General features: G+C 39.9%; 1 protein-coding gene across 1 annotated transcript in view; it reads left to right on the forward strand.

Annotated features, from left to right (window-relative positions):
- The window catches only part of LOC114043926 (histone-arginine methyltransferase CARM1-like), a 243,762-nt gene that overhangs the window by 84,545 nt on the left and 148,256 nt on the right, over positions 1-10,961 (forward strand). The window lies entirely within an intron of this gene.

The following is a 10,961-nucleotide window of genomic DNA, read 5'->3' on the forward strand; positions in this document are numbered from 1 at the left end:
TAGATAGATAGATAGATAGATAGATAGATAGATAGATAGATAGATAGATAGATAGATAGATAGATAGATAGTAGGCACAGGGTGAGTTGAAGATGAAGGGGTGATATCTGGAGAATAAAATCAAGGGATGAGAGAGGATTATACTGGGAAAAGGAGAAAGGGAGAGATAGAATGCGGTAAATTATCTCACATGAAATAGACAAGAAAAGATTTTTACAGTGGAGGGGAAATGGGGAAGGGGGAGGGAAGGAGTAAATCTTATTCTCATCTGATTTGGCTCAAGGAGGGAGTAACATACACACTCAATTGGGTATGGAAATCTATCTTACCCTACAGGAAAATAGGGAGGAAGGGGATAAGAGAGTGGGGGGGGGTGATAAAGGGGAGGTCAGATTGGGGGAGGAGGTAATCAGAAGCAAACACTTCTGAGGAGGGACAGGGTTAAAAGAGAGAATAGAATAAATGGGGGGCAGGATAGGATAAAGGGAAATATAGTTAGTTTTTCACAATATGACTTCTATGGAAGTGTTTTGCATGACTACACATATATAACCTGTATCAAGTTGCTTGCCTTCTCAGTGAAGGTGTGTGGGGAGGGAGGAAGGGAGAAAATTTGGAACTCAAAGTTTTAAAAACAAATGTTAAAAAATTGTTTTCACATGCAAATGGAAAATAAGATATACAGGCAATGGGGTATAGAAATCTATCCTACCCTACAGGAATATAGAAAGAGAAGGGGATAAGAGAATGGAGGGGGGATAGAAGGGGGGACATATTAGGGGAAGGGGTATTCACAATGCATGCTATCTTGGGGGGGAGGTGAGATGGGAAGAAAATTTGGAACTCAAAATCTTGCGGAAGTAAATGTTGAAAACCAAAAATAAGTTAATTAATAAATGTTTAATATAAAAAAATTATCTCCTTCCCCTACTCATTGAGAATACAAAAACAAAACCCATTACAAATATGGATTCATGCAAAACAAATTTCCTCAAACAAAAACATAAAACAAAAGAAAGAAAGAAAGAAATAGGCTTCAATCTGTACTCTGAGTCCATCATTTCTCTATCTGGAGGTGGATAGTGTGTTTCATCATGAATTTAGAATTTAGAATCATGGCAGGTCCTTGTGTTGATCAGTTGATCATAACATAAGTTTTTCATAGTTGATTATCATTATAATATTGCTCTTACTGTATAAATTGTTTTCCTGATACTGCTCACTTCACTTTGCATAAATTCATATAAGGAAAAGCAAGTAAGGAGTTGGGCTAGAGCACATCCTGGAGGTAGGGGTAGCCTGGAGATAGATTTTTAAGGACTTCAGATGCCAAAGTTGTATCTGATGCTGCAGGGAACAGGGAACTAATGAAGATTCCTGAACAGGCAAGTAACTCGGTCAAATCTGTGCTTTTGGGAGGTGATTTTGGCAGCCATGTGCAGAAGGGACTGGAGGGGAGAAGAGGCTTGAGTTCAGGAGACCTACTGGGAGAATGTTAATAGTAGTCGAAAGGGGAGAGAAGAGATGAGATCCTGAGTTAGAGTGGTGCCTATGTGACTGCAGAGGAGGGCCCAGATGCCCGTGGCTGCAAAGAAGCTTTCATGACATTTGTTGGGAAGCCTTGAACGCGTCCCACAAAAGCTATAATTGACGTAGCCCAATCAAAATCTTGGTAGTTGTTGTCTGCAGTCCCCTGCTCCTTTCTCAATGAATTTGACATCCGGCTTGCATTTTTTCTTTCTTCCCCAATTCCTGCCCTAGGGGACTTCAACATACAGATTCTCCCTCAACTACACTTACCACTCAGGTCCTCACCTCCAATCTACTCCTCCGTTCTACCTTAGTCACACACAAACATGATCATACCTTCAATCTAGATATCACTCACAAATGTACCACCTCCATGTTTAAGAATTCTGAAATTCCCTTCTCTGACTGTAATCTATTGGCTTTTCACCTCTCCCTCTGCCTTCCTTTACATAACCCTATTCTTCATCCACACTGTGACCTCTAATTCCTTGACCCCTCAATTCTCTCCCAGATCATCTCCCCTACGATAACCACTCTTTCCTCTTCTTCCCATCTTGACTTCTTGGTGAACCAATTCAACTCTACACTGTCCTCCTCTCTTGAATCCCTACACCCTTTATTGCTGATTATGCTTAGCCAAACTTTAGCATTGAGTCTCTCCCATTATTCGTTGCCTTCACTCCTAAACACATGACACTAAACAAAGGTGGAGAAAATGACGTGATAATTCTGACTGAATCCACTACAGATTTATGTTACATAACCTCAATTAGGCCTTCGCTAATGCTAGACAACACTGCTATACCTCCCTTATCAACCCACTATCCTATTCTCCACAGTGGCTCTTCAAAAACCTTTTCATTCCTCCTCAAACCTCCCAGGACTCCCCTTCTTCCTACTCACTCAGCAGAGATCTTTGTCTCATATTTTAGAGCAAAAATTGAGGCCATTTGCCATTAACTCCCTCTTCTCCCCTCTTCTTTGTCTCCTATCAACTCCAAAGCCTTCTACCACTATCTTCTCCCTCACCCTTGTCTCCGATCATATAATGCCTTACTCCTTCCTAAGGCTAAACCTCTACCTGTTCAAGTGATCCCAATTCTGTCTCCTCCAACAGATTGCTCCCTCTGTCATATCCCCCTCCCATTTTCACTTATTTTCAATCCTCCTTCTCTGCTGGCTCATTTCCTACTACCTACAAACATACTCATGCCTCCCCTATCCTGAAAAAAGCCCACTTGATCCTTCCATTCCCACTGACTATTATTTTATATTTCTTCTGCCCTTTGTAACTAACCTCCTCAAAAAGGCCATCTACACTCCACTTTTTCTCCTCTCACTTCCCTTTTAACCCCTCACATTCTGACTTCCAATCTGGTTCCACCAAAACTGCTCTCTCCAAAGTTACTAATCTCTTCGTTGCCAAATCCAGTGGCCTCTTCTTAATTCTCATTCTCCTTGACCTCTATGCAGCCTTTGATCCTGTTGATCATTCTCTTCTCCTTGATACTCTCTAGGTTTTCAGGAAGCTGCTCTCTCCTGGTTTACTTCCTACCTGTCTGACCACTCCTTCTCTCTATCCTTTGCTGAATCCTCTTGAAGATCATGCCCTCTAACTGTAGGTGTCCCTCAGGGTTCTGTCCTGGGCCCTCTTCTCTTCTCCTTCTGTACTGCTTCACTTGGTGATTTCGTTAGCTCCTGTGGGTTTAATTACCAGACGATTCTCAAATCTACTATCCTGTCCCAATCTCTCTGCTGACCTCTAATCTCACATCATCAACTGACTTTCAGACATCTCAAACCAGGATGTCCAGTAGACAACTTAAACTTAATATGTCCAAAACAGAAATCATTATCTTTCCTCCTAACCCTGTTTTTCCCACCTTCCCTATTACTATAAGAAAGCAACACCATCCTCCCAGTCCCTCAGATTCACAACCTAGGAGTCATCCCAAATTCCTCACTGTCACACCCTCCATATCTAAGCTATTGCCAAGACTTGTCAATTTTACCTCTACAACACCTCTCAAATACTTTACCATCTCTTCTCTGATACTGCCTACACTTTGGTGCAGGACTTCATCACTGCATACCTGGATCATTGTAATAGCCTGCCAGTGAGTATGGCTGCCTTAAGTCTCTCCCCACTCCAAACCATCCTCCATTCAGACACCAAAATAATTTTCCTAAAGTACAGGTCTAATTATGTCACACAAATTCCTCCCCGCCCCCCCAATAAACTCCAGTGGCTTCCTGTTTCCTCCAGGAGCAAATACAAATTGCTCTATTTGTCATTCAAAGTCCTGCATAACCTAGCCCTATCCTATGTTTCCAGTCTTCTTACACCTTACTCTCTGGCCTTTCTGGCTTCCTTTAAGCCCCAACTAAAGTCTCAAAGAAACCTTCCCTAACTAATTTTAGCTCTAGTGCCTTCCATCTGTGAATTATTTTCCGTTTATCCTGTATTTCGCTTGCTTGGTATATATTTGTTTGCATGTTGTCTTTCCCATTAGACTGTATGCTCTTTGAGGGCAGGTGTCTTTTGCCTTTTTTTGGTATACCCAACATTTAGCTAGTCCTGGCACATAGTAGGTACCTAATAAATGTTTATTGTTTCAGTTGAAGTAATCAAAACTATCTATAGTCATATGAAAAAATACTCTAACTTACTATTGATTGGAGAAATGCAAATTAAAACAATTCTGAGGCACTACCTCATACCTATTAGATTGTCTAATAGGACAGAAAAGGTAAATGATAAATGTTGGAGGGGATATGGGAAAAATGAGACTTAATGCACTGTTGGTAGATTTGTGAACTGATTCAACCATTCTGTAGAGCAATTTAGAACTATGCCCAAAGGGCTATAAAACCACGCATACCCTTTGACCTAGCAATCTACTACTAGGTCTATATCCCTAAAAAGATAAAAAACAAAAAGGAAAAGTACCTATGTGTACAAAAATATTTATAGCAGCTCTTTTCTGGGGATAAAGAATTAGAAGTTGAGGGGATGCCCATCAATTGAGGAATGGCTGAACAAGTAGTGGTATGTGATTGTGATGGAATATTGTTGTACTATAAGAAATGATGAGCAGGATGCTCTCAGAAAAACCTGGAAAGACTTGCATGGACTGATGCAAAGTGAAATGTACTGTGTACAAAGTAACAGCGATATTGTGGGATGATCTGCTGTGAATGACTTAGCTATTCTCAGCAATACAATAATCGAGGACAATCCTGTAGGACTTATGATGAAAAGTACTATCCATCCCCAGAGAAAGAACTGATAGTGTCTGAGTACACACTAAGGCATACTTTTTTTTACTTTATTTTTTTTGACTTTCTTTTGTCTATATTTTCTTTTACAATATGACTATTATGAATATGTTTTGCATGACTACTACATGTATAACCAAATTCTTGCCTTATCAATGGTGGGAGTGGGGAGGGAGGAAAGGAGAGAATTTGGAACTCAAAATTTAAATGTTAAAAATTGTTTTTACATGTAGTTGGGGAAAAATAAAATTCTAAATCAAAAGAACAAATAAAATAAATGTTTATTGATTGATTTATTGGCCTAAAAGGTTTAATATACTTCTTCTCTTTTCTTTTTCTCTTCAGTTGCTAATTTTTAAATGCATAATTCCCAAATTTATTTTTTATTAAAGAGAAATTATAAATTTCTTATTATGTATATATATATGTATGAAGAGCTAAATAAGCCCTGAAAAAACCCTAGCTTTTTCAGGAATTATCAAATCCTACCAGTAATTTCCGTGCCCTGATGTTTGTTAGGCAGCTTAGTGGGACACTGGATAGTTCTAGATTTGGAGTCTGGAAGTTTGGAGTTTGAATCCTGCTTCAGACACTTAACTAACAGTTTGTCCCTGAACAAGTTACTTAACTTCCGTCAATCTCAGTTTTCCCATCTATGAAATGGTCAGTTTTCTCATCTATGAAATGGGGTAATAGCACCTAATTCCAAGAGTTGTTGTGAGGATCAAATGAGAAAACATATGTAAATCACTTTGCAGACTTTATATTGCTGTGTAAATACTAGTTATTTTTTGCTACAAGTCAGTCTTTATTTGATGCCTTGCTATGGTGTGGGGATGACCCTGAGTTTTCAAAAGCACTACCAGTAGAACCTATTTGTCCCAACCAAGCTGGAAAGATTTCTGGCACAAGGTCAAAAACAGGCTGACTGTGCCTGTCTTCCAAGGAATAACCCAGTTAAGAATTCAGAGAGCCATCATCAGAGGGTTGGCCACCAGGTGATAGATCTCTTGGGTCATAGCAGTTGAATAGGAAACAAATCTAAAAGAAACAAAAGGATGCTAATTTAGAAATGATGTCTACACTTTAGATGTCTATACTTGGTTATGCTCTGGGTCACTTCCTTCTGTGCAGTAGAGTGTGGTAATTACAATGATTGTCGAAGCATGTGGGTGAGGGGTCATAGAATGTGTAAGGAGGTTGGAGAATGGGTAGATTAATTAGGAGAGGCTTAGAACATTTCCTCAGCACATGATACCAGATGCCAACAATTGCCCTGCCAGAGGCAGTGTTTCTTGGGGGATTCCGTAATTACAACCCCAGACTATTTGGTCTTTGTTGATGGGGCCATGGAAGTTCAAGATTGTGAGATTCTTAAAAGTAAAATGTGTTGTTTCTTGTTAGAACAAAGTTGTATTGAATTTGTATGCTTATTATTTTGCTTTATTATGGATGATTTTAGGACAGCTAGGTTGCTCAGTGGATAGTGCCAGGCCTAGAATCAGGAAGACTTGAGTGAAAATCTGGCCTCAGATGCTTACTAGTGTGTGACCTTGGGCAAATCACTTCATCATGTTTGCCTTGGCTTTCTCATCAGTAAAAATGAGTGGAGAAGGAAATGACAAATCACACCAGTATCTTTGCCAAGAAAACCCCAAATGGGGTCATGAAGAGTCAGACACTGCTGAACAACAACTACTACAATGGAAACTTAAAAGTCACACTATTCCTCTTTATCTTTGTATTTGGAGGTACAAAAATCATGTAGATGTCACTATGTTTTCTCTCTCTCATTCTCCCCTGAAATCTCAAAGAAGGAGTGTTGGTATAGTAGAATAAGAATGCTGGATATGGGGTCAGAAGGCCTGGGCTTAAATACCAACTTTAATACCTTTAATTATTTCTAATACCATATTTAATACCTTTAATTGTGTTTAGCCTTGGTTTCCTCATCTGTAAAATTAAACAATTAGGTTAGAAGACTTCTAAGTCTCTTCAAGCAGGTAGCAAGGTAGTACAGTGGATAGAGCGCTAGGCCTGGAGTTAGGAAGACCTGAGTTCACATCTGGCCTCAGATACTAGCCATGTGACTCTGGGCAAGTCACTTACCCTAAGTCTGCTTCACCTTCCTTATCTGTAAAATGGGCATGATAATAGCTTTTGCCTCCTAGGGTTGTTCTGAGGATCAAATGAGATGATAATTATAAGGATAGTAAGTGCTATGTAAATGCTAGTTGTTGTTGTTATTATTAATTATTCAAGTTCTAGACTTATGATCAATCTTCCTATCAACTAACAACTCCACCTGTGCCTAGTTGCAAAATCACTGGACATGAAATCAGATCTGGGTTCAAATCCTGGCTCTGGGGGCAGCTAGGTGGTGCAGTAGATAGAGCACCAGCCCTGAAGTCAGGAGGACCTGAGTTCAAATCCGGCCTCAGACCAAACACTTGACACTTACTGGCTGTGTGATGCTGGGCAAGTCACTTAACCTCAATTGCCTAAAAATTTAAAAAAAAATTAAAGAAAAAATCCTGGCTCTGCCACTTGTCATATAACCATAGAAGAGAATGTGACCTGAGAAGAGAAGTTATTAGCTTGAAACCTTATGTCCTGAGAGAAGTAATTGGCCTAAATTTCCTCATCCATAAAGCAAAGAAATTGCACAAGTCCCTTATAGCCTTATCCATCTGTCCAAATTCCCAAGAGTTTTTGTTCCCCACACTTATCTTTTCATAATCAGTATCTTTAATTTCTTTTCTGTGGGTTCCTTCAGACCATCTGTCTTGAATCCATCAACAAATAAACAGGCATTTATTAAGCACCTACTATGAATTCTGCAGGCATAGTGCTACAAAGAGGGGATATAACAAATGTATATCTACTTCTAGAGAAAACCTCTTTTTGACCCTAGGGTCCCTTCTAACTACAACCTAATTTCTCTTTTCTTTCAAAGGCAAACTTCTGAAAGAGTTTTCTATACTTATCGCCTCCATTTCCTCTCCTCTATAACTGGCAGCAGCATGGATTTTGCCCCTCACCACCATACTGGAATTGTACTATCTGAGGTAGCCAACAGAGTTCCAGTCAAATCTTTATTCTCCTTTAATTCCCTGCTGCATTGGTCCACCCTGTGCTTCTCAAAACTCTCTTCTTCCCAGCCTCTGCCACATTACCTTAGTTTGTCTCCTACCTCTCTGATTGCTTTTTTTCCCCCTATTTCCTACCTGCACCTCTTCTTTCCTCTGCCCCATATTTGTGTTTTCCCCAAGACTATAATGTTGTCTTTGCCAGCAACTCTTTCCTTTCTGGACCGTCCACATGCAAGAGATGAGATCATCTCTCCTCATGGCTTCAACTGAGTCTATTCAGTAGGTGCGGGGAGGGGCACTGCCTGACAAGAGCTAGAGGTCACATATGTCCAGTATCTTTGCTGAGAAAACCCCAGGGCATAGTTTCAATAGCTGAAAAAATTCATCACATCATGGTCAGCTCTCTGAACTAGACTTAGTCTTTCTTGGATATAAACTATAGAGTCAGTAGCTAGACCTTTACTTGAAGCCTTTCTAGCTTAGCAGGACCTACCAGAGCTTATGCTTCATTGGCTATAGTCTTGAAGAACCCAGGATAGCTTCCACATCATGATGAGGTCACAGAGAACCAGAGTGAATAAAGAGGGGAGTTTTAGTAGTCAATCAACTAGTATTCATTAAGTGCCTACAATATGCAGGCACTGTGCCAAGTGCTAGAGGAGTAATATCTATTGGACTGGGATAGTTTTTGCTCTTTAAAAAGGAGGGGCAATTAGGTGGCATAGTGGATAGAGCACTGGCCCTGGAGTCAGGAGGACCTGAATTCGACTCCAACCTCAGACATTTGCTAGCTGTGTAACTCTAGGCAAGTCACTTAACCCTGATTGCCTCAAAAAAAAAGGTATTGGATCCATCCTTGGTACTGGATTAGTTCAGAGGACTGAAGGCCCAGGCTTTGATGTAGCTTCCTAGTCCCTGAGGAGCCCTCGCTACTTCCTTAGGTTTGACCAGTAGACCACCCTGGGCAACATAGAGAAAGAGAAGTTATGTTTAACTGAGTCAAAAATATATCCTCACTGAACATCTTTTCCCTGTTATGAATGTCATTCCCCTGCTATGGCTAGGAAAATTTTCTTTATTATGAGATCAACTGCAAGTGTCTCATTGTGTTCTGTTCTCAAGCCTGCTGTACCATCTCTGCCTGAGCCGGTACAAGGACCTTTCACACTTAATAAATATTTATTGACTTGAATTAGAACATTAGAACAGAGCGTAATGAGAAGGGAGTTGTTCCTCCAATTTTGTGGTAATTAAAGTAAAGCACTGGAGAGACACTTAAAGACAAAAAGAACATGGACACACTTGGGGAGATTTTCTTACTCTTGATTTATAGCTCCTCCTCCTTATAGAATTCTTTGCCAGTGCTTGCATGGTGCCCTCCACTTCCAGAATAGCGAGACTAGCTTCCCACTTGCAGGCATATAATTTATATTACAAAAGAGAGTTGTGTTAGAAAGAGAGAAATCCAATACAGATCCCAGAATGAATGGCCATCAGTCACGGGATTTAGAGCCAGAAGGTACAATCAAGGCCACCTAGTACAATCCCTTCATTTTGTAGATAAGAAGTGTGCTGCAGAAGTGACTTTCCCAAAGTCACATAGGTAGGAAGTAGCAGGTCTAGAATTTGAACATGGCTCCTCTGACTCCTATTGTTCTTCCCCATGTATCATGTTGCCTCCTAAATAGATATATAGATGCTCAGAATAATTTCTAGTATAGGTATTAGGTCTCCCCAGGCAGAAGCCACCCCCCTGCCCATACACAAACATATACACAATAATCCTGCCTTGACCTATTATTCTACGTTATTCAAAGGGCAAGGCATGGTCCCCCTTAACACCCTAACAGTTTTGTAGTTCCATTCCACAAGTTTTTTCTGGTGTGACCAGGTAATATCTATATAATCCTCTAATCCTTTAATAGCATTTTCCCAGTGAAAAAATGGTACAAGAGAGAAGGGTGCAGGATAAACACATTTTCTGCCACTTCTGGTTTCCCCCACTGTCTCACCACTGGTCCATCTTCTTCCTACCTTGTTTAGTCTCTCTTGTTCTTACCCCTTCTCACTGCCATGTCATACATTACAGGGAAAGCACACGTTTCCCCCACCCCACCCCCACCTTCTACCCCACCATCATTATTCAAATGGGAAAGGAAGGAAAAAGGGGCCAATATTTCAACACTGGCTATATAAGTATAATTTTACCTGGATATAGAAGTATCCATTATCTGACCACTGAGATTTTTTTCAACCTGATGATGTTATAAAATCCAATTATCCATTATCAGCATTCAAAGAAAGCAAACCCATGTAGACGGGGGAGTACATGGTAAAATAACTTTACATGGAAAACTTTTGTGAGCCAGCCAAGGGAGAAAAACAACCTTAAAAAAGGAGACTTAACTGTGCTACCACTAAGAAGGCCCAGATTTTCTCACTTAATGCTTTGATTCAGTTTCTTATTGTAAGGAAGTACCCTTGGCTTTGATGGCCTCTGACTGGGGAGAGCAGTAACCAAAAACATGCAACAAGTGTTTATAAAACATCTGTACTGTTTGAATAGCCAAAATAGTTTGTGAAAATCAAGAATAACTCTTCCAGTGGAAAGTAATGGATGAAAACATTTTTAAATCATTTTCTTGTTTTAATAGTGTGTGAGCTTTGTAAGAGAGGGTGGTTCCATATATAATTGATTGTCTAGATTAAATTAAAGTCATGTCACATTTGTTCATTTAAGGGAGGTTGGAGAAAGTTAAGAATGGTAACTGACAACCAAATAGTAGAGCTCTAACAGGTCAAAGATGATAGCTAACATTTATAGAACACTTAGAGATTTGCAAAGTGCTTTACAAATATTATTTCATGTGATCCTCACAGTAACCTTTGGAGGTAGATGTTATTATTATTCCCATTTTATAGTTGAGGAAATTGATGCAAACAGAGGTTAAGTGACTTGCTCAGAGTCACACAGCTAGTAAGTGTTTGAAACAGGATTTGAACTCAGATCTTCCTGACTCCATGTCTTGTGCTCTATGTACACTGTACTACCTGCCTTCC

The sequence above is a fragment of the Vombatus ursinus genome, unplaced genomic scaffold (assembly GCF_900497805.2).
Source record: "Vombatus ursinus unplaced genomic scaffold, bare-nosed wombat genome assembly UNPS02014770.1, whole genome shotgun sequence".
Lineage (NCBI taxonomy): Eukaryota > Metazoa > Chordata > Mammalia > Diprotodontia > Vombatidae > Vombatus > Vombatus ursinus.